Source organism: Rousettus aegyptiacus, unplaced genomic scaffold (genome assembly GCF_014176215.1).
Source record: "Rousettus aegyptiacus isolate mRouAeg1 unplaced genomic scaffold, mRouAeg1.p scaffold_m13_p_9, whole genome shotgun sequence".
In the NCBI taxonomy this organism is placed as follows: Eukaryota; Metazoa; Chordata; class Mammalia; order Chiroptera; family Pteropodidae; genus Rousettus; species Rousettus aegyptiacus.
Window position 1 is genome coordinate 36,859,673 of NW_023416312.1, and position 22,255 is coordinate 36,881,927.

At 34.4% G+C, this 22,255-nt stretch overlaps 1 protein-coding gene and 1 pseudogene across 16 annotated transcripts in view; both read right to left on the bottom strand.

Moving 5' to 3' along the window:
• ZC3H12B (zinc finger CCCH-type containing 12B) overlaps positions 1-22,255 on the bottom strand; it is a 335,593-nt gene that overhangs the window by 98,199 nt on the left and 215,139 nt on the right. For 13 of the 16 annotated variants that reach the window (XM_036226360.1, XM_016123404.2, XM_016123408.2 and 10 more), the window contains exon 1: positions 10,366-11,553. The exons of 2 other annotated variants lie outside the window; for them this stretch is intronic. The gene's annotated coding sequence lies outside the window, so the exon portion shown is untranslated. Of the gene's footprint in view, positions 1-10,365; positions 11,554-22,255 lie in introns of those variants that run through there. One more of the 16 variants, XM_036226359.1, reaches the window with a different exon arrangement.
• Positions 6,505-6,623, bottom strand: LOC118608595 (annotated as a pseudogene).

Sequence of the window (22,255 nt, forward strand, 5' to 3'; positions counted from 1 at the left end):
GTTCTAGTTCTCTGAAAAAAATGTCATTGGTATTTTGATAGGGATTGCATTGAATATATAGATTGCTTTGGGTAGTATGGCCATTTGAATGATGTTGATTCTTCCTACCCATGAGCACAGTATATACTTCCATTTATTTGTATCTTCTTCAATTTCTTTTTTCAGTGACTTATAATTTTCTGAGAATAGGTCTTTTACCTCTTTGGTTGATTTGATTCCCAGGTATTTTATTGCTTTTGATGCAATTTTAAATGGGATTGTTTTCTTAATTTCTCTTTCTGCAAATTCATCACTGGTGTATAAAAATGCCACTGACTTCTAAATATTAACTTTGTGTCCTTCTACTTTACTAAATTAATTGATCAGTTCTAACAGTTTTCTGGAGGAATTTAGGATTCTCTCTCTATATAGTATCATGTTATCTGCAAATAACAAGACATTTACTTCTTCCTTTCCAATTCTGTTTCTTCTTGATTCGGTCTTGGGAGATTATATACTTCTAGGAATGTATTAATTTCTTCCAGATTGTCCTTTTTGTTGGCACATAATTGTTCATAGTATTTTCTTATAATCTTTTGCATTTCTGAGGAGTCTGTAGTTATTTCTCCTCTTTCATTTATGATTTTATTTATTTGAGTCCTCTCTCTTTATTCCTTGATAAGTCTGGTTAAGGGTTTTGTTTTTGTTTATTCTTTCAAAGAACCAGCTTTTGGTTTCATTGATCTTTTGTATTGTTTTTCTAGACTCTATTTCTTTTATTTTCACTCTGATTACTTATTATTTCCTTCCTTCTATTCACTTTGGGCTTTGTTTACTGTTTTTTTTCTAGTTCTTTTAAGTGTAAGGTTAGATTGTTTATTTGAGCTTTTTCTTGTTTCTTGAAGTAGGCCTCAAGAATTTCTCTCTTAGGAATGCTTTTGCTGTTTCCCATAAATTTTGAGTCATTGTATTTTTATTTTCCTTTGTCTCTAGGTATCTTTTGATTTCTTCCTTGATCTCATTAATAACCCATTCATTGTTCAATAGCATGTTTTTTGTCTCCATGTGTTTGTGTATTTTCCAGCTTTTTTTTTGTAGTTGATATCTAGTTTCATAACATTTTGATGGGTAAAGATGGGTGATATCATTTCAATCTTCTTAAATTTGTTGAAACTTGTTTTGTGTTCTAACATGTGGTCTATCCTGGAAAATGTTCCAGGTGTACTTGAGAAGAATGTACATTTTGCTGCTTTGGGGGGAAAAGCTTTGAAAATATCTATTAAATTCATCTGGTCTAGTGTGTCATTTAGGCCCTTTGTTTCCTTGTTGATTTTTTGTCTGGAAGATCTGATGTTCATTGGTGTCAATGTGGTATTAAGGTCTCCTACTATGTGTGTATTAATGTTGGTCTCTCCTTTTATGTCAGTCAATAACTTCTTTATGTATGTAGGTGCTCTTATGTTGGGTGTGTATATGTTTACTACGGTTATGTCCTCTTGACTTATTGATCTCTTTATCATTACATAATGCCCTCCTTTTCTCTGAACTTAGACTTTGTTTTAAAGTCTATTTTGTCTGATATAAATATTGCTACCCCATCTCTTTTTTTCATTTCCATTTGCATGAAATATATTTTTCCACTCTTTGAGTGTCATTTGATCTGAAGTGAGTCTCTTGTAGACAACATATGCATGGGTCTTGTTTTCTTATCCATTCAGCTGCCCTATGTCTTTTGATTAGAGCATTTAATCCATTTGCATTTAAAGTGATTATTGAAAGGCACATAGTTACTGCCATTTTAGTATTCAAATTTTTTATTTCTTTTGTCTTTTATACCCCTTCATTTTTTTTTTACAGAAGTCCCTTTAACATGTCTTGTAATGCTGGCTTGTTGGTGATGAATTCCTTAAGCTTTTTCCTGTGTGAGAAGCTCTTTATCTCACCTTTCATTTTAATTAAAAGCCTTGGTGGGTAGAATATTCGTGGTTGTAGATTCTTGTTATCTATCTATCTATCTGCTTGTTTGTTTGTTTATTTATTTATTTATTTTTATAAATTTGAATATTTCTTGCCAGTCCTTTCTGGCCTGCAAAGTTTCTGTGGAAAAATTAGCAGACATTCTTATGAGGGTACCCTTGTGAGTAACTAGCTGACTTTCTCTTGCTGCTTTTATAATTCTCTCTTTGTCTTTGATCTTTGGCATTTTTAGTATGACATGTTTTGATGTGGGTCTGCTTGAATTACTCTTGTTTGGGATTCCTTTTGCTTCCTAAACTCGTGTGTCTAATTCTTTGGCCAGGTTATGAAAGTTTTCTGTTATTATTTCTTCAAGTAGAGTCTTATTCCCTTGCTCTCTCTTCTCCTCCAGGTACTCCTATGATGCTGATATTGTTACACTTCATGTTGTCCCAGAGGTGTCTTAAACTATGCTCTTATTTTTAAAATTATTTTTTATTTTTGTTGTTCTGATTGGATGTATTCTGCTATCTTGTCTTCCAGTTTGGTGATTTGAACTGCTTTGTCCAATCTACTGTTGAATCCTTTTAGTGTATTCTTCATTTCAGTTATTTCATTTCTGTCTGATTCTTTTTTATGGTTCCTATGTTCTTTTTATTCTTACTATATCTCTGTTAAGGTTCCCATTGAGCTCATCTATTCTCCCCCTAAGTTTGTTGAGCATCCATATAACCCATTATTTTGAACTATGTCTCTGGTAGTTTGCTTGCCTCCATTTCATTTAGGTTATTTTCTGGAGTTTTCTCCTGTTGTTTCATTTGTGGCATGTTTCTTTGCTTTCTGATTTTATTAGCTTATCTGTGTTAAATTCTATGTGTTAGGAATATTTGTTTTATCTCTCAGTCTTGGTGAGATGGCCTTACATGAAAGGTGTCCTGAATGGCCCAGTGGCGTAATTTCCCTGATCATCTGTGACCGGTGCTCTGGACATGTTCTTTGTGTGTTGTGTGTGATCTTCTGTTGTAGCTAAGCTTTTTTTGTGTGTCAGGACATCAGTGGATGGGATTAATGCTCAGGTTGACTAACTTTGGGATTTGGCTGTGCCCACAAGGTAAGAGTTTTTAAGTGGGGGCTAACTTCATTGAGCGTGATTTGTCCAAACAGGCTTGTGCACTTGTTGGACAAATTTGTGTGTACTGCTTATGGAACTAGTCAAGAGTTGGTCTGTTGTTGTTTAATACCAGCCTCTGTGTGCATTGGTTTTGTGGCCCCTTGCAAGGAGCTCCCCAGTAGACCAAGGTCAACCACTGACTTTGACTGCTCAGAGCTACCTGGTAGAAGTTATGAAGTATTCAGTAGATGGCTGCTGCCTATACTGGAAGAGACAACACTGTAGGCCATGGTCTGGTTATCCCCTGTATGTGACCCAAGGCTGTTTAGAAAAAAAAATCAGTTATCCTCAAGGCCTGACACTGTCTATAAGTTGCCTGTAAGTCTCTGAAACTGGAAGAGCCTCCGGGTGATATGCATGTTGGGTGGTGCGAGGACCCCGAAAATCTCCTGGATCTATTGAGCAAAATTTCCCCTGCCACTGTAGTGTCAGTTTATATTCCAGCATTGTCTCTGTCTTTCCCTCTACAAGTTTCCAATTGTAGCAAAGCCAGCTGCTTCCCACCTCAGGCCTGCAAACATCCAAGCTCTGTTTAAGAATTATTGAAGTTTGTGGACGCGAGTTTGTGGCCTGCCACCAAAGCTTCTCCTGGATGAATGGGCTTTCCCGTGGGCCACTCGAACTGAGTGTTGTTGTTTGCTGTTGAACTCATGACTCAAGAAAAGTACAGGATGAGAATGGGTTTCCTGGGATCAGACTTGCCATAGGTAATTTGTGGGTTATGTGGGATGTCATCTCAGTGAGTCATGGTGCTGTCAGGCCTAGATGGCACTGGAGATGGTGCCAGGTCTGAGACTGCGGGCTCCCACCAAAGTCAATTATCACTGTGTGACCTATCATCATCTGTGATTGGCCCACAAATCCCCTAAGATCTGTCCAAGCGATATTGTATCTCATGTTGGCAGCAGTGATCTTCCTGTCACTGCATTACTTGAACTGCTTGCTTCACTGGATGAGGTCTGCTGACTATGCAGAATGAGCCACACCACAGGGTAGGGGCAGCTGCCTGTCAACATGCAGAGGGCACTTTGTAGATTGGATGGGGCAGGATTTCAGGGAGTCAGGGGCCATCAGGCCCATACAGTCTCAGTTTTTTAAAACTTCGGTGTCTGCATTTTCCCACAGTAGTCATAGATCCTAGGGAGATAAGCTGCTGTATGGGATGGTCCCACAGATCACTTAGATCCTCCAAAGAGATATTCCAGCTCATACAGGGAGCAGTGGTCTGCCCACAACTGTTTTCTCTGAAGTGCACTCACTGTGCTAAATAAGATCTGTTGCCTTTGCAGACTGCAAAATCCCAGAGAAGGGCAGGGTGGTGGAGGCTGCCTGTCAATGGGCTGCAGGTATTTTGTGGCTGGGGTAAAGTGGGATCTCAGGAAGACAATGGTTGTCAGGCCGATACAGCCTCAGTTTTGCTGCACTGTGTCCGTGTGTTCCTGCTGTAGTCACAGATCATAGTGAGAACAGTTGCAGTCTGGGTCAGTCCCACAGACCCAAGATCCCCCCATGCAATACTGCAGCTCTTGCAGGCATCAGAGGTCTGACTGCAACTGATTTTCCTGCAATGTCCACATTGTTGCCTGTGTGGATTGGGAGACCTGGGGGGAGGGGTGGGGTGGTGGCAGTTGTCTATTAACTGTCCACCTGGGCATATTGTGGGTTGGGTCGGGCATGGCCTCAGGGAGACAATGGCTCTCAGGTCAATACAGCCTCAGTCTTGCTGCAACTTTGGTAACTGTTTGCATGTTCCCACAGAAGTCACAGATCACAGCATGACCAGCTGCTATCTGTGACTGGCTCACAGATCTCCGAGTTCCAACCAAATTCCTGTTGGCAGCCAACATCTGCCTGAAATGGTATTGGAAATGTGCACTCACAGCGCTGGCTGCCTGCTGATAATGTTTGGCCCTAAATAGGTGCCAGGTGTGGCAGCCGCCTAGCAACAAAAGTCCCAGACAATCTGCCTGTTGGGTGGGGTGGCTGTCTCAGGCAAGCACTTCTGTATTGGCCACGTGGGAGGGATCTGAACAGGCAAGATGGTGGGGTCGACAGATTGCCCCATAGGGGGCCCTGAGTTAGGCACAATGGTGGCTGCATGTCCAGCCCTCATTCTGGTGCCAGGTAATGCAGTCCTTTTCCCCGTATGAATCTTGAGCAAGCCTCTGACCCACCACCGGTGCCCCATGTGAGTGTCCACAGGTGAGAGAGCCCGTGTTTGGGCCCTTTAAAGAGAGTAGAGGATTTCAGTCTCCTTCTGTGCTATGATCAGCTGGACTTCAATTGAATCTCCACATTGATTATTTTATACTTTGGTTGTAATTTCAATGCAGACCTGAGAGAACTCTGCTTTTACCTAGTCTGCCATTTTCCTCCAATTCACAAATATGTATTGTTTTAAATTGTTAAATCTGTGCTAATTTCTTATACAGCAATAGACAACTAATAAGGAACTCTACAGTTTTTATGTGTTTGTCTTCACACTAAATTAGAAATTTGGAGTTTGTATTTATGGGGCATTATCTTATTCATGTTTTACTTCTGGAATTTAATATTATTCCGATACATATTATTTACTCAGTAAATGTTTGCTGAATGAATTTTCTTTGCTACTAAATTAAGTAGTTTGAAACTGAAGTTTATATATGTTATGATCTATTTAGCTTTTCCAATACAGAAGTTTTTAGAACTTTAAAAAGAACACAGATTTCAATCTACACTACTATTTAGAGACAGCATCTGGGGTGTGTCAAGCTTGTTAGGCTAGGATTTAGGAGACCTATGTTCTAGTTCTAGATCTGCAATAAATAGCTGTGTTACCAAAGAAATGACTTCTCCAGCTGTGTGACTTCTTTGGGTCTCAAATTCTTCATTTAATGGAAAAAGGCCAGACTGTGAGATGTTAAAGACCTTAACGATCTATAATTATAAGTAGCTTAATCTCTCTAAGGTTCAGGTCTCCCAGTTAACAAAAAGTAGTCAGAAAAAACTGCCCTACCTTCCTTAGGTGGTTGTGAGAGTGAAATCAAATTAAATAATAAATATGAAAATGTAATAAAATAGAAATTATTGTTATGACAATTTTACAATTTCAGAAAACCTACTCACGAGTTGACAGAAAGATGAAGACAGTATTTTTAAACAAACTTACATATAGTGAAAGAAAATACAGTACAGTCAGGAAACTCTGCTGAATAATTCTTAAAACTATCACAATTTTACCTATAAACTTTTTCTATTTCATAATCAAAATATATTGAAAAAACTTTCCATTGATTCAAATTTGAACTCGAGCTGTTAAACACAGGCTTATGCTGTCATATTAGAATTTTGGTTGTGTTGGATTATGATTTAAATTTATTGATTTATTTTTTTATTTTTATTTTTTATTTTTTTTATGCCTACAGCACCTGGTCTTCCTAGGTGGTCTCCCATCCAAGTACTAACCAGGCCTGACACTGCTTAGCTTCTGAGATCAGATGGGATCGGGCTTGTTCAGGGTGGCATGGCCGTAAGCAGATTATGATTTAAATTTAAATAATGAAATATGTAACTTATAACTTTAAGAGTTGAAGGCTTTGATAGCCACTGCTTAGCAATCAGGCCTTCTTGCCTAAACATGTAGTTTTAAGAAAGTCACGACTAAGTGATAGGACGCAAAACACTATTCAAAAGAGAGCTAGTGTCAAAAATACCTGTATTTTTTTAAAGTCAATAAAGTTTACCTGATGGAAAGAACATCTACAAATATAAAAAAAAATTGTAAACTCTGGATATTTTTATAACTAGGTCAAAAGGAGTTTGTTATTCTATTATTTAAAAATATTTTAGTTCTTATGATCATACTGAACAAATTTTTCTTATTTTGGCATACAAAACACCTCAGTATTATACTTAGAATTTTACTAGGCACTGATACTGATATTTTTGAAAACTTCAACCACTGTTGACTGATTTCCTAAAAGACTTATAATTTTAGTATTTTTATTTTAGTAAGAGAACCTGAATAAACATTTATCCACAGAGAACATACAGATGACCAATAGACATGTGAAAAGATGCTCAAAGTCTCTAATCATCAGAGAAATGCAAATAAAAGCACAATATGATATCACCTCATACCTGTTAGAATGGCTAACAACAATAAATCAAAAAACAAGTATTATCAAGGATGTAGAGAAAAGGGAACTCTCATGCACTGTTGAATTGTTGATAGGCTTACAAATTGGTGCAGCCACTATGGAAAACAGTGGTTCCCCCCAAAATAGAGGTTCTTCAAAAAATAAAATTGAGTTACTTTATCATCTAGTAATTCCACTTCTGGGTATTTATCTGAAGAAATACAAAACACTAATTCAAAAAGATATATGGACCTCTATGTTCATTGCCGCACTATGTACAATAGCCAAGATATGAAAGCAACCTAAGTATCCATCAATAGATGATTGTATAAAGAAGATGTGGCACCTATATATGATGGAATATTCCTTGGACATAAAAAAGAATGAAATCTTACTGTTTCCAATGGCATGGATGAACCTGGAAGGTATTATGCTAAGTGAAATAAGTCAGACAGAGAAAGACAAATACCCTATGATCTCCCTTATATGTGGAATCTAAAGAACAAAATAAACAAAGCAGAAAGAGATTCATAGATATAGAGAACAAACTGATAGTTGCCAGATAGAAGAGAGGACTGAGGGGATGGGTGAAAAAGATGAAGGAATTAAGAAGTACAAATTAGTAGTTACAAAAGTCAATGGATGTGAGTATAGCCTGGAAAATATAGTCAATAATATTGTAATAACTATGTATAGTGTCAGGTGAGTACTAGACTAATTGAGGGGATCACTTCATGAAATATATGTGTGTGTGTGTATTCACTATATATATATATATATATATATATATATATATATATATATCCACTATGCTGTACATGTGAAACTAATATAAAATAATATCAAATGTCAACTCTAACTGAAAAATAAAAATTATAAAAATTTAAGGAAAAAATAAGTCAAGAAAATATTTTAAAGAAAGGGTCAACAATATAAAGTATGTACAAACATTAAGGTAGAGACTGAAGGCTATCTGAAGTTTAACACTAAGGTAGCCATATACAGAGGATTCAGCTATCTTATAAAACAGCAAAATAATAAAATATGATGTCTGCTTTCTGATCTACATTACTGCTCTCATTTTGGCACACTATGAACAAAAATGCTATTGGTGCTGCTGTGGCAAACCATGCAATAACTAAATTTACTATAGATATAAAAGGCCGATCTCAGATTGCTACACATTATAGCTTAATATTATCTTCAGGTAAATTTATAATTATACCATTGTACAAATAAAAAAAATGATAGGCAAATAGTCTTTGAGAATTCTTCTAGCTTTAAATTCTGCAATTTTTATTCCTTTGAAATAAAAAAAAATGGAAACCACAAACAAGATAAACTTTTTCCAATCTCAGAGTTTTAGTGATGCATAAAATAATCTAGTTAATATTACACATATACTTGAATAAAACACTATTGACAAGTAGGGTAAGCAACCTCAGCTTGAATGACTCTGGAAACTTTGTTCAGGGACATGTTCCTATGACAATTCAGTTGATTTGAATGTATGATTTCTAAGTATTTAAAATGTTTAACTTTACACTTATAAGAAAATCAATGAAAAAAAAGTCAAATGAAAAATGGACAAAAAAGAGCTCACAGAACAAAAGTACAAAGAATATAGTTATTCAATATTATCAGAGTCAACAGATCAATAAATATTGAAATTCACATCCTAGGCATCACTGGGAATAGAGAAATATGAGAGGGTTTTTAATGCTATAAAATGTTCAAAGAGATGTTTTAAAAAGGCATATAATTCATGTGACAATAATAGGAAAGAGGTGAAGGGTTAAAGAAGTACAAATTAGTAGTTGGTAGATGGCCATGGGGATGGGCAACACGGCATAGGGAATGCAGTTAACATTAATGTATTAGTTAGGTAGAGAGCTAGAGGAGAGAAAGAGCAATTAGGGGGATCATTTATAAACTGTATAAATGTCTAACCAATGTACTATATACTTGAAACTAATCAAATAAAATTAAAAGAAAGATAGGGCATTATAAAAATAACAGGTGGACTTAAGCAATATCTGGGCATATTAACCAGAGTTTATCAACACTATATTACAAAAAAATACAAAAGGAGGATAAAGAGAAAATGAGGATAGAATAAGAAATTCCCATATGTGCCTAAAAATATTAAATAGAGAAAATTACAGAGAGGTAGCATTGAGAATTTTGTCCAACTTAAGACATTCAGTAGCCCTCAGATGAAAATGAAAGTGCAAAACAGATTAACAAATAAGTCAACAAATGTATGCCTAGGCCCACTGTTTTGAACTGTGCAGCATCAAGTATAAAGGGAAAATATTAGGTGATGTCAGCATCGTGATAGCATATATCTTCTCTTTTTTATCTCCTTTTAAACAACTTCTTAGACATCCATAACCAAACAAAATTGTGTCTGCACCTTACACCAAGAGATCTGGGAGGTTTCTAGCCAAATTGTGCAACTGAAAATAAACAAGAATTTGGTAAGGGCTGTGGATCCAAGGCAGTAGGTGAACTACCACTTGCCATAATCAAGGAAAGAAATCCAGAGAATGAAAAATGAGGCAGACACCACGGGTGATGGAATTTGTAGAATTCCAGCCTGCCTGAGGGGAACTTCCAAAATGTCATTAGAATGAGATAGAAATGAGTTTGGATGTGAAAGAAAGGAAGGAATTCACCAAAGTTGCCCCCCTCTGCAACGTAATATAGCGAAGGGACAAACTTTTGGCATTAGCAGTGACAACTTTTGCAGAGAAGGTGGAAAGCAGTGACTTCCCTATGGAGGAGAAAAAAATTGAATGTAATGAGTTAGTGCCATGGTATCCTAGTTGTGCAGGTTATGGATGGGGAAACCCATTTCTCTCCAGCAGCACATGGATTTCTGAAGAGGGAACTCCATCCACAACTAGGGAGAGGGAAGAGAAATAGAAGGAATTAGATGAGAATATCAAAGGGCATTAAAGCAATGTATTTCCTGCTCTCTGATTCAGGACTTCAGCTGGAAGTCTACCTACAAAACCCCTTGGACTACTCAACTTGCAGACCTCCTCACCAGGCCAATTTACATACCCAAAATCACAAGTGCTAAACCCGCACCTCCACCCACTCTGCTGCTGACAACTTGTGTATTGAGTTCACCTGCAAGAGTGAAGTCCAGTAGTCACTGAAAATAGGCCAAGGTTGGTGGGTAACAGAAATCCACAAACTTGAGCTGCAGCCCCTCCTTCTGGAACATAAAAGAAGGATTCCGACAGCCAGCTTATTGAATTGTAAAAACAAGACGATAAAAAATAATTAAGGAGTTGTCTGCTACATCAAATGTGAAAGAAAAGTTCATACCTAAAAACACAATGAAAAATCAAGAAAATATGGTATCATTAAAAACGGATAATTATCCAGAAACTGAAATCAAAGGCACAGAATGTCAAAATCTAACTGATAAAAATTCAAAATAGCTGTCATGACAAAATTAAAAGAGCTTCCAGAAAACTCATAAAGACAGTTCAATGAATCCAGGAATAAAATTAATGAACAGAAGTTCCTTACCAAAGAGACTGAAATTGTAAAAAAGAACCAAATAGCTATTCTGTAGCTGAAGAATTTAATGAATGAAATTTAAAGTGCAATAAAAGCATTGATAACAGCATACCAAGTGGAAGATACGAAAAATGACTTGGAGGATAGAAATATAGAAATCATTCAGTTAGAAGAGAGAACACAGTTTGGAAAAAGTGAAGACACACTACTAGAGCTATGAGATTAGATAAGAAATGAAAACACTAGGCTAATTGAGATTCCAGAGGGAGAAGATGGAGGAAATGTGCAGAAGGTTTATTTAAAGAAATAATGGCTGAGAAATTCTCAAACCTGAGGAAGAACTTAGACATATAAGCCCGAGAAGTTGATAGAAAATCCTATTATCTCAATGCAAAAAGATCTTCTCAAAGACATTATAATAAATCTGTCAAAAATCAATAATAAGAACCGTAAATGCAGCCAGGAAAAATAAAATACAGTAATCTATAAAGGAACCCCACATTAAGCTATCAGCAGATTCCTTAGCAGAAAAGCTATAGGCCATAAGAGAGTGGAGTGACACATTCAAGATGCTGAAAAATAAAACTGCCAACTAACACTACTTTATCCAGAAAAATGATATTTCAGATATGAAAGAGAAATAAATATTTTCTTAGACACACAAAAGCTGAGGGAATTTACCACTAGACTCGCCTTGCAATGAACATTGAAAGGAATTCTTCAAACTGAAATAAAAAAAAATAACACCATTTAGTCATATGAAAACATATGAAAGAAAACAATACAATGGTATAGGTCAAAAAAAGACAGCCAGAATTAAAAAAAAAAAAACTGTAACTCTATATTAGGATGACGTGTAGAATATACTCTACTATAGTATAAAGGTCAAAGGAAAAGAATTAAAAATATAACTACTATAATTTATTAATAGACATACTATATTGAAACAGGTAAAATATGACATCAAAAATATAAAAGAGGAAGAGGAAGAGGGTGAAGCTTTATAGTTAAACAAAAATAAATTGCTATCAGCATAAAATGGACTGTTTTATCTTTGAGATATTTTACATATCCTCATGCTAATCACAAGGTAAAAATCTAGAGTAGATTCATGAAACATAAAAAAGGGAAAACAGAGCATATCATTATTTAAAGGCACTATTTTACAAAGATAGGCAGAAACAGGTGGAAAAGAAGCAAAGAAAATACAAAAAACAAAACAGAAAGCAAACAATAAGTTGGTAGTAGTAAGTCCTTACAAATCAATAATCACTCTAAATGTAAAAAGATTAAATCGGTTAATCAAAAACCACAGAATGACTAAATTTAAAAGACTTAACTTATATGTTGCCCACAAGAGACTCATTTCAGCTATATAGAGGCTTTAAGTCAATGAATAAAAGAAAATATTCTATGTAAGTGGAACCAAAAGCAAGTGGTAATAGTCATATTTATGTCAGACAAAACTGACTTTAAACCAAAAATAACAAGAGACAAAGAAGATAATTATATAATAATAAAGGGGTCAGTACATCAAGGTGATATAACAGTCATACATAAATATATATGAACCTAACTTTGGAATACCTAAATATATTCAGCAAACACTAATAGATCTGAAGGGAAAAATAGACAACAGGACAATAATAGTAAGGAACTTTAATACCTCAGTGTTAACAATGAATAGATTAGACACACAGAAAATCAAGGAAATGTTGGAACTAAACCACAATTAAGACAAAATGGACTTAGACATATATAGAACTTTTCATCAACAACAATGTAATACACATTCTTTTCAAGTGCACATGAAACATTCTCCGAGATAGGTCATGTGATAAGGACACAAAACAAATCTTTGCAAATTTAAATAAAAAATCATACTATCTTTTCTGAGCACAGTGGTAGGAGGCTATTGTATATATGTACCACATCTCCTTTATCCAATCATCTGTTGAAGGGCACTTTGGTTGTTTCCATGTCTTGGTCACTGTGAACAATGTTGAAATGAACATTGGGGTGCATATATCTTTACAAATAAATGTTCTCAAACATTGTAATATACACATGATATATTATTGAATGGTACATTTGAAACCTATAAAATTATTAACCAATGTCACCCCAATAAATGTCATAAAATAAAAAAAATGGTAGGAAACTAATCCAATAAGAGATAAGGTGAGAAATCTATAAATATGTAGCTACACACTTCTGACCAACCAAAGCATCAAAGGAGAAATCAAAAGGAAATATAAAACTACGAAAGATAAAAATGGAATTACAGCATATGAACTCCTATGGAATGCTTCAAAAGTGGTTCTGTGAGGACCATTTAAAGTGATAAAAGCATATATTAAGAAATTAGATCTAAAAAAAAACACAACCTACCTTTACACTTCAAGGAATGAGTAAAAGAACAAATTAAGCCCAAAATTAGCAGAAGAAAAAACATAATAAAGATCAGAACAGAGGTAAATGATTCAGAGACCAGAAAAACTACAGAAAGGATCAATGAAATTGAGAGCTGATTTTTTGAAAACATAAACAAAATTGACAAACATTTAGCTAGACTAAGAAAAAAGGAGGGAAGACTCACATAAATAGAATTAGAAATGAAGGAAGAAACATTACAACTAATACCACAGGAATATATAGAATGATGAGACAACTATGACCAGGATTGAAGACTTTGCTAGTGAATTTTACCAAATACTTAAAGAAGAATCAACATCAATTGTAAAGATCATCCAAAATATTGAATAGGAGATAATACTTCTATATTCATTACATGAAGCCAGGATTACCCTGACAGAAAAGCCAGATAAGGATACTACATGAAAAGAACACTATATACCCATATTCCTGATGAAAACAGAGGAAACATTTTTTAAATTACCAAGTTAAGTTCAACAACATATTAAAACAATTATACACCATGAACAAGAGGGATTTATCTCTGAGATGCAAGGATAATTCAACATATGCAAATAAATAAAATATATGGAACTTCCAGTCAAGATAGAGTGAAAAAACACCGTGTTTGCCTCCTCCAATGACCGCATCAAAATTACAAGTAAATTATACAATAGCCATCATTAAGAACTCCCACAAGACTAGCTGAAAAGAACTCTTATAACTAGGAATATAAAGAAAAAAAACCACCGAGAGACTGGTAGGAAGAGCAGAGATGTAAAACAGGCAGGTCCCACACCTACAGTGTGGCGACTAAGAATCAGAAGGGATATCTTGGAACTCCCCTCGGAGGAGTGAGGGGTCTCAGCCACACACTCAATTCCCCATCCTGGGGAGCCAGTGTTGGAAAAAGGATTTTCCATAAACACTGTCTCTGAAAACTGGGGATTGCATCCTAGTGAGACAGAAGGATGCTGGAGACAGAGGCAAACTTCTTAAGAGGCTTATACCTTGATTTGCTTGTTCACAAACTCACCTGCTCTAAACTCCAGTACAGGGAAAACAGCTCAAAAAGCACCAGGAACTTACATGGAGTAACGAAATTAACTAGATTTAGGGTGAGGGCTAGAGGCGTAGAGGTCGAAGCAGTTTTCTGTTGGGACAGAACTGTTGGTAGGAGCCATTATTCCTTAGTTGAACTTTCTTCCAACTCAGCAGGCTCGGCACAGGTGGATGCTAAATCTGAGCTCTCCATTAATCTAAAACCATTGGCCCTATTCTGGTGATTCTTTTAGACCCCACCCCCACCCAATTGGTGCACCTGGCTGAAACATCTACCTCTGGCTTTTCTACACAAGTGGCCTGCCCTTGCTCATACTGTGGATGTTTCTATAATCCAATAAGCCCCAAACAACCTATCGCCAGCCTCAGCATACCCTATACTACTTGCTAAGTGATCCCAAGCCAAGCACAAGCAAGTCACCAGTCTCAACTTGCATTGTAACTACCATCAGGTGACATCAAGCCAGGCCTAAGTGGTGGCTGACCTTAGCTTGAAACATACCCTAGTCTAAGAGGCCATAAGCCTGGCACACATGGTGACTGGCCTCACATCATATCATGGTGCTCACTAAGGGGTGAAAAGCCAGGCACTTATGGCAGTCATCCTCATTTCACAGCATAATCTCTCACAGGTACCACCAAGCCCAGCACAAGCAGCAACCAACTGTAGATCACTTTGTAGCTCCTCCAAGGCAGTCCAAAGCTGGACACAAATGGTGGCTAAACTTAGCCTGCATTAGAGCCTCTCCAAAGAGACTCCATAACAAATACACCCAGAGGCCAACTTCAGACCACAGTAGTGCACCCCCAACCAGCTCCACAAGTGACACACCCAAAAGTGCGAACTCAACTAGCACCAGAGCCCAGGCAAAGCAACTTTTCTCTCTGTGTGGTCAGTCACCTCATATTAGCTTATGTGCTGTTTTCATGGCTGGCCCCCACAGGCAGTCAACCAGAAGGGCAATCCCTACCGCTGACATACAAACTACAATCAAGGCCTGACTTCAAAAGGGGGTTAAAAACAAAAAACAAACAAACAAAGACCTCACACAAGTGACAACCCTGGAGAGACTAAAGACATTTTTTAAAAATCAAATAAACAACATAACTTTATACTCAAAGGACCTAGAAAAAGAAAACAAAAATAAAAACAAAAAACAAAGCCTGAACTTCTAGAAGTAAGGAAGTAATAAAGATTAGAGTAGAAAGAATGAAATAGAGCCTAAAAAGGATAGATTAATGAAACCAAGAGCTGGTTATTTGAAAAGATAAACAAAATGGATACATCTTTATCCAGGCTTATGAAGAAAAAAATGAGAATAGGCCGCTCAAAATGAAATTAGAAATGAAAAATAAAAAAAAGAAGTGACAACTGACACCACAGAAATATAAGGAACTATAAGGAAATACTGTGAATAATTATATGCCAACAAGTCAGACAACTTGGAAGAAATGAAAAAAAAATCCTAGAAACATACAATCTCCCAAACTTGTTTCAGAAAGAAACAGAAAATTTGAACAGATTGATAACTACTAATGATATGGAATTGTCAATCTAAACCTGCCAAAAGCCAAAAGCTGTGAAAATATGGCTTCACAGGTGAATTTTATTAATATTCAAAGAATTAATACTTATTCTTCTAAAAGTATTCCTTAAAAAATTGAAAAGGAACAAGGCTTCCAAACTCATTTTACAAGGCTACCACTCACCTGATACCGAAAACAGAGAAAAATACTACAATAAAAGAAAATTACAGGTCAATATCCTTGATGAACATAGATGCAAAAATCCTCAACAAAATATTAGCAAATAGCATTCAACAAAACATTAAAAAGATCAGATGGTTTCTGGTCAAGATTGCAGAGTAGGTAAACTCTGTATTCTTGAAAGCAGCAAGAGAAAAGCATCTAATTACCTATAAGGGAGCTCTCATAAGACTGTCAGCTGATTTCTCCACAGAAACTTTGCAGGTCAGAAGAGATTGGCATGAAATGTTCAAAGCAATGAAAAGTAAGGACCTATGACCAAGATTACTCTACCCAGCAAAGCTATCATTTAGAGTCAAAGAACAGATAAAAGCTTCAAAAACAAGAAAAAGCTAATGGAATTCATCAACACCAAAACAGTATTATAAGAAATGATAATGGTCCATCTTTAAGAAGAAGAAGAAGAAAAAAATAAGCAGTATGAATAATAAAATGATAACTACATATACATCAACAATTACTTTAAATGTAAGTGGACTAAATGTTCCAATCAAAAGACATAGGGTGGCTACAAGAGACTCACTTCAGGTCAAATGACACAGACAGGCTGAAAGTAAATAGATGGAAAAAATGCATTTTACACAAATGAAAACAAACAAACAAAATGCTGGACTAGAAATACTTAAACCAGACAAAGTAGATTTTAAAACAGAGTTTATAACAAGAGATGAAGAAAGATCCAGTAATCCTGATTCTGGGTACTTGTCCGAAGAAACTCAGAACACTGTTTTGCAGGGGTGTGTGCACCTTTATGCTCATTGCAGTATTATTTATGATAGACAAGATATGGGGGCAACCTGGGTGTCCATCAATGGATAAATGGATAAAGAAGAGGTAGTATATATATACAATAGAATATTACTCAGCCATAAAAAATAATACAATTTTTCCAACTGCAACAACATAGATGGACCTAGATGGTATTAAGCTAGTCGAATAAGTCAGACATGGAAAAATAAATGCCACATGATTTCACTTATATGTAGAATCTAAAATACAAAATAAACAAACACAACAAAATCAAATTCGTAGATAACAGAGAACATTTTGATTACTGTCAGATGGGAGGTGGGTTGTGGGGCTACGTGCAAAAAGTGAAGGGATTAAGAATTCCAAATTCATAGTTACAAAATAGTAATTAGAATGTAAAGTACAGCATAAGGAATATAGTGAATAATATTGTAATAATCATGCATGGTTTCAGATAGGTACTAGATTTATCAGGGTGATAGCTTCATAAGTTATATAAATGTCCAATTGCTGCTGTACACCTGAAACTAATATAATATGTATGTCAACTGTAATTAAAAAAAAATTAAAATATCATACACAATGTTCAAGTGTGATTTATTCTCAAAATGCAAGACGACTTCAATATCTATAAATTGAGAAACATGATAAACTACATAAATAAAATAAAGGTTAAAAATCAGAAGACCATGTTTATAGATGCAGAAAAATCATTGGGGAAAATCCAACCTTCATTTATGATAAAAACTCTCAACAATGTGGGGATACAGAGTACATACCTCAAAATAATAAAGGCCATATATGACTAACACATAGCTAATATTGTACTCAAGGGGAAAAACTGAAACTTTTTTCTTTAAGATCAGAAACATGACAGGGATGTGCACTTTTGCAACTAAAAAATTACAATACTTAAGGATAAATTTAGCTAAGCAGGTAAATGACCTCTACTTGGAGAACTATAAGACATTGAAGAAAAAAATTAAAAAAATATATATATATGATTTAAAAGATATATCATGTTCATTGATAGGAAGAATTAACGTAGTTGAAATATCTATAATATCTCAAGTAATTTATAGATTTAATGCAATCCCTATCAAAATACCAATGGCATTTTTCACAGAACTAGACAAACAATCTTAAAACTCATATGGAACAAAAAATGACCCCAAAGCACCAAAACTTTCTTCAGAAAAAAGAAGGAACCTGGATATACCATGCTACATGATATCAAACTATACTAAAAGACAATAATAATCAAAACATAATGATACTGGCATACAAACAGACACACAGATCAGCGGAACAGAATAGAGAGACCAGAAATAAATGGAAGCTTATATGGTCAACTAATCTATGACAAAGAGGCAAGAACGTACCATAGTAAAGACATTCTTTTCAGAAAATGGTGCTGAGAATACCGAACAGACACATGTAAAAGAATGAAAATGGATTACTTTATCACACCATATATGAGAATAAACTCAAAGTGTTTAAAGAGTTAAATGGAAGACCCTAAACATAAAAATCCCAGAAGAAAACATAGGCAGCAAACATTTTGACATCACTTTTAATAGTGTTTTTTTGGGCAAGTCTCATGGGGTAAGGGAAACAAAAGAAGACTTAAGAATTGGAACTACCATCAAACTAAAAGGTTTTGAACAGTGAAGGAAACCAACAAAATGAAAAGAAAATCTATTGAATGGGAGAAGTATTTACCAATTATAGATATAATGAAGAGTTAACATCCAAAATACATAAGGAATCGATATAACTTAACATAAACAAATGAAGTGATTATAAAATGGGCTGAGGACCTGAATAGACATTTTTTCAAAGAGGAAATACAGAAAGTCAATAGACTTATGAAAAGAAGCTTTACATCACTAATCACTAAAGAAATGTAAATTAAAACCAAAATGAGATATCACTTCACACCTGTCAGAATGATTATCATCAATACATCAACAAACAACAAGTTCTGGCAAAGATATGTAGAAAAAGGAATACTCATGCACTGTTGGTGAGATTCCAAACTGGTGCAGCCACTATGGAAAAGTTTGGAGGTTTCTCAAAAAAAAAAAAGTAGAACTACTGTATGATCCTGCAATTTCACTTTTAGGTATTTATCCAAAGAAACCCAAAACACAAATTGAAAAGACATATGCACCCCTATATGCATTGTAGCATTATTTACAGTAGCCAATATATGGAAACAACCTAAGTACCCATCGATAGATAAATGGATAAAGAAGATTTGGTACATATAAACAATGGAATATTATCCAGCCAGAAAAAGAATGAAATCTTGCCATTTGAGTCGACATGGATAGATGTAGAGGGTATTATGCTAAGTGAAATAAGTCAGACAGAGACAAATACCATATGATTTCACTTTTATGTAAAATATAAAACACAAAATAAATGAACAAACAAAACAAAAACAGATTCATAGATACAGAGAACAAACTGATGTTTGCCAGATAGGAGGGGATTGTGGGGCTGGGTGAAAAGCTGAAGGAATTAAGAAGTACAAATTGCTAGTTATAAAAACGTTCACAGGGATATAAAGAACAGCATAAAGGATATAGTCAATAATATTGTAATAGCTATGTATGGTGTCAGATGTGTTTTAGAATTTTGACTTCATAAGTTATATAAATGTTTAAACACTATGTTGTACACCTGAAACTAATATGTCAAATCTAATTTAAAAATTTTTAAAAATTAAAAATAATAAATGCAGTCCATCACATTAACAGAATGAAGAAAAAAATCATGTGATCTATTCATTAGATGCAGATAAAGCATGTGACAAAACACATCCATTAATGATGAACCTCCTCAATAGATTGGGTAAAGAAGGAACATACCTCATTTTAATAAACACCAAGTACTATAATCTTACTGCTAACATAGTACTCAATAGTAGAAAATTGAAAATTTTTCTTCTAAGATCAGGAAAAGACAAGGGTGACCTCTCTCATCACTCATTCCTTACAGTACTGGAACACTTACCTAGAGATATCAGGCAAGACAAAGAAATATAAGGCATCCAAATCAGAAAAATAGATGTAAATTGTTATTATTTACATTTAGTATAATTTTGTGTGGAGAAAGTCCCAAAGACTCGGTCAAAAAATTGTTGGAACTAATCAATGAGAACAGAATATTAAAATGATTATGCATTCATGTTTATTGTAGTATTATTCAGAATAACCAAGATATGGAAACAATATAAATGCCCACCAGATTAATATATAAAGATGGAATATACATGCTTATATATTTATATAAATATATAATATATAAACATACATCATTATATATAATACATATTATATATTAGTATATATAAATATGTATACAAATGCATACAATAAAATATTATTCAGTCATAAAAAAGGACACTGCCATTTGCAACAACATAGACAGACCCTGAAGATATTATGCTAAATGAGATAAGTTAGATAGAATAATACAAATACTATATGATGTCATTTATATGTGGAATCTAAAAAAGTCAAACTTGTGAAAACAGAGAGTAAAATTGTGGATACCAGGGGATAGGATTGAAGGGATAGAACACAGATGGTTTACAAATGCAAAAGTGAATCCGGTAGTAAATAAGTCCCTGAGATTAATTTACAGTATAGTCAATATAGACAATATTACATTATAATCATCACACTGAATCATAGTTATTCCAACCTCTAAAAAGAAATAATTATGTGATATGATAGAAGTGCTAATTATCATATGGCATATCATATGGCTATTATATTACAATATACAAATGTATCAAATGAACACATAAACCTTAATTTTACACAATTTTATGTCAAATATATTTCACTTTATAGAAAAAGAAAAATATTAAATGCTATCCCAAGGAAAACACAGATCACCTGTAGAGTAATAATAATTAGATCGACAGTGACTTTTTCATTAGCAACAACAGCTGACAGAAAAAGTGGATTGATTATCTTCTAAGGGTTGAGGGAAAATAATTTTAATCACAGAATTCTGTACTCAGTTTAATCCAAGAGTGAGATAACATAAAAATTGTTCAGATATGTAAAGTCTACATAAGTTTATCACCAGCTGACCTACACTAAAATAATGACTAAAAGATATTAAAGGATGTTACTTAAGCAAAAAAAAAGTGTAAATGGGAAAAACGAATACAATGGATTTGATAAATCTAAAGAAAAGTATAGAATTTAAATATAATTTGAGAGGAGTCTTCAAAGCAAAGTGGGGCTAAAGGTTACACATCAATAAATTAAATATTGAAAAACAGGAGTTCAGAGTAAAGTAAAAGCATTCTAGGATCCTTTTGTTATTCGGTAGTAATATAAAATATCAACTTTCTCTAAACTTGGTTAGAAACGCATGTTAAAATTTCAGGGTAAATACGAAAACCAATAGAGCATAAAAAAGAAATACATAAAACTTGATCAAGTCAACAGAATCTAGAAATGGAGGGGGAATATATGGTATGGGAAATAAAAAACACAAAACAAAATGTTAGAAAAGTATCCAAATACATCACTAATTATAACAAATGCATATGGGTTATACTCATCTGTCAAAAGACTCTAAATATATTTAATTTTTTTTAAATTTTCAAATAAGCGTAGATTCACATGAAGTTACAAAAAATGTACAGGGAGTTACTGTGTACTCTTCACACCGTTTTCCTCAACAGGAACATGTTGTATATCTATAGTATAACAACAAAACTAGAAAACTGACATTAATGCAATTCACAGAACTTATTCAGGTTTCACCAATTTCATTTCATATGTATAAAATATAATTGTATACAATTTAATCATGTTGTACTCATGTATCCACAACCATAAGCTAATTATGGAAAGGTTCTATCACCACAAGAATCCCTCATGCTACCCTGTTATACTAAATTCACCACATCCCCCACTATCATTAACCTCTGGGAGCCACTAATTTAGTATTAATCTCTATACTTTGCTATTGAAGTAAATTTAATTGAATAAAAAATACAGTAATATTCCATTCTATACATGTATCAAATCTTCTTTATCCATTTGTCTATCAACAGACACTTAGGTTGCCTTCATATTTTGGCTACTGTAAATAATTCTACAAGGTGAACTTTTGACATCAATTTACTTAGTATAATTCTGAGATCCATCCATCTAACATTAATTCATTTATTTTTATTGCTGAGTAGTATTCTATAGTATGGATACATGGCAGTTTGTTTAATTATTCACTTATTTAAGAATAATTGGAGTGTTTACACTTTGGGGCTAGAATAAAGCTGCTATATATATTTGTGCACACTGTGTCAATACAGGTCATATGGTAAGTATACATATATTTTAAAAAGAAACTGTCATACTTTCCTCTAGAAGGGCTATATACTATGTTACATTCCCACAAGCATGATATTGCATCGAGGTGTAAAGTTAGGTTATTTGAGATTTTTATTTTTCTTAATGTAGGC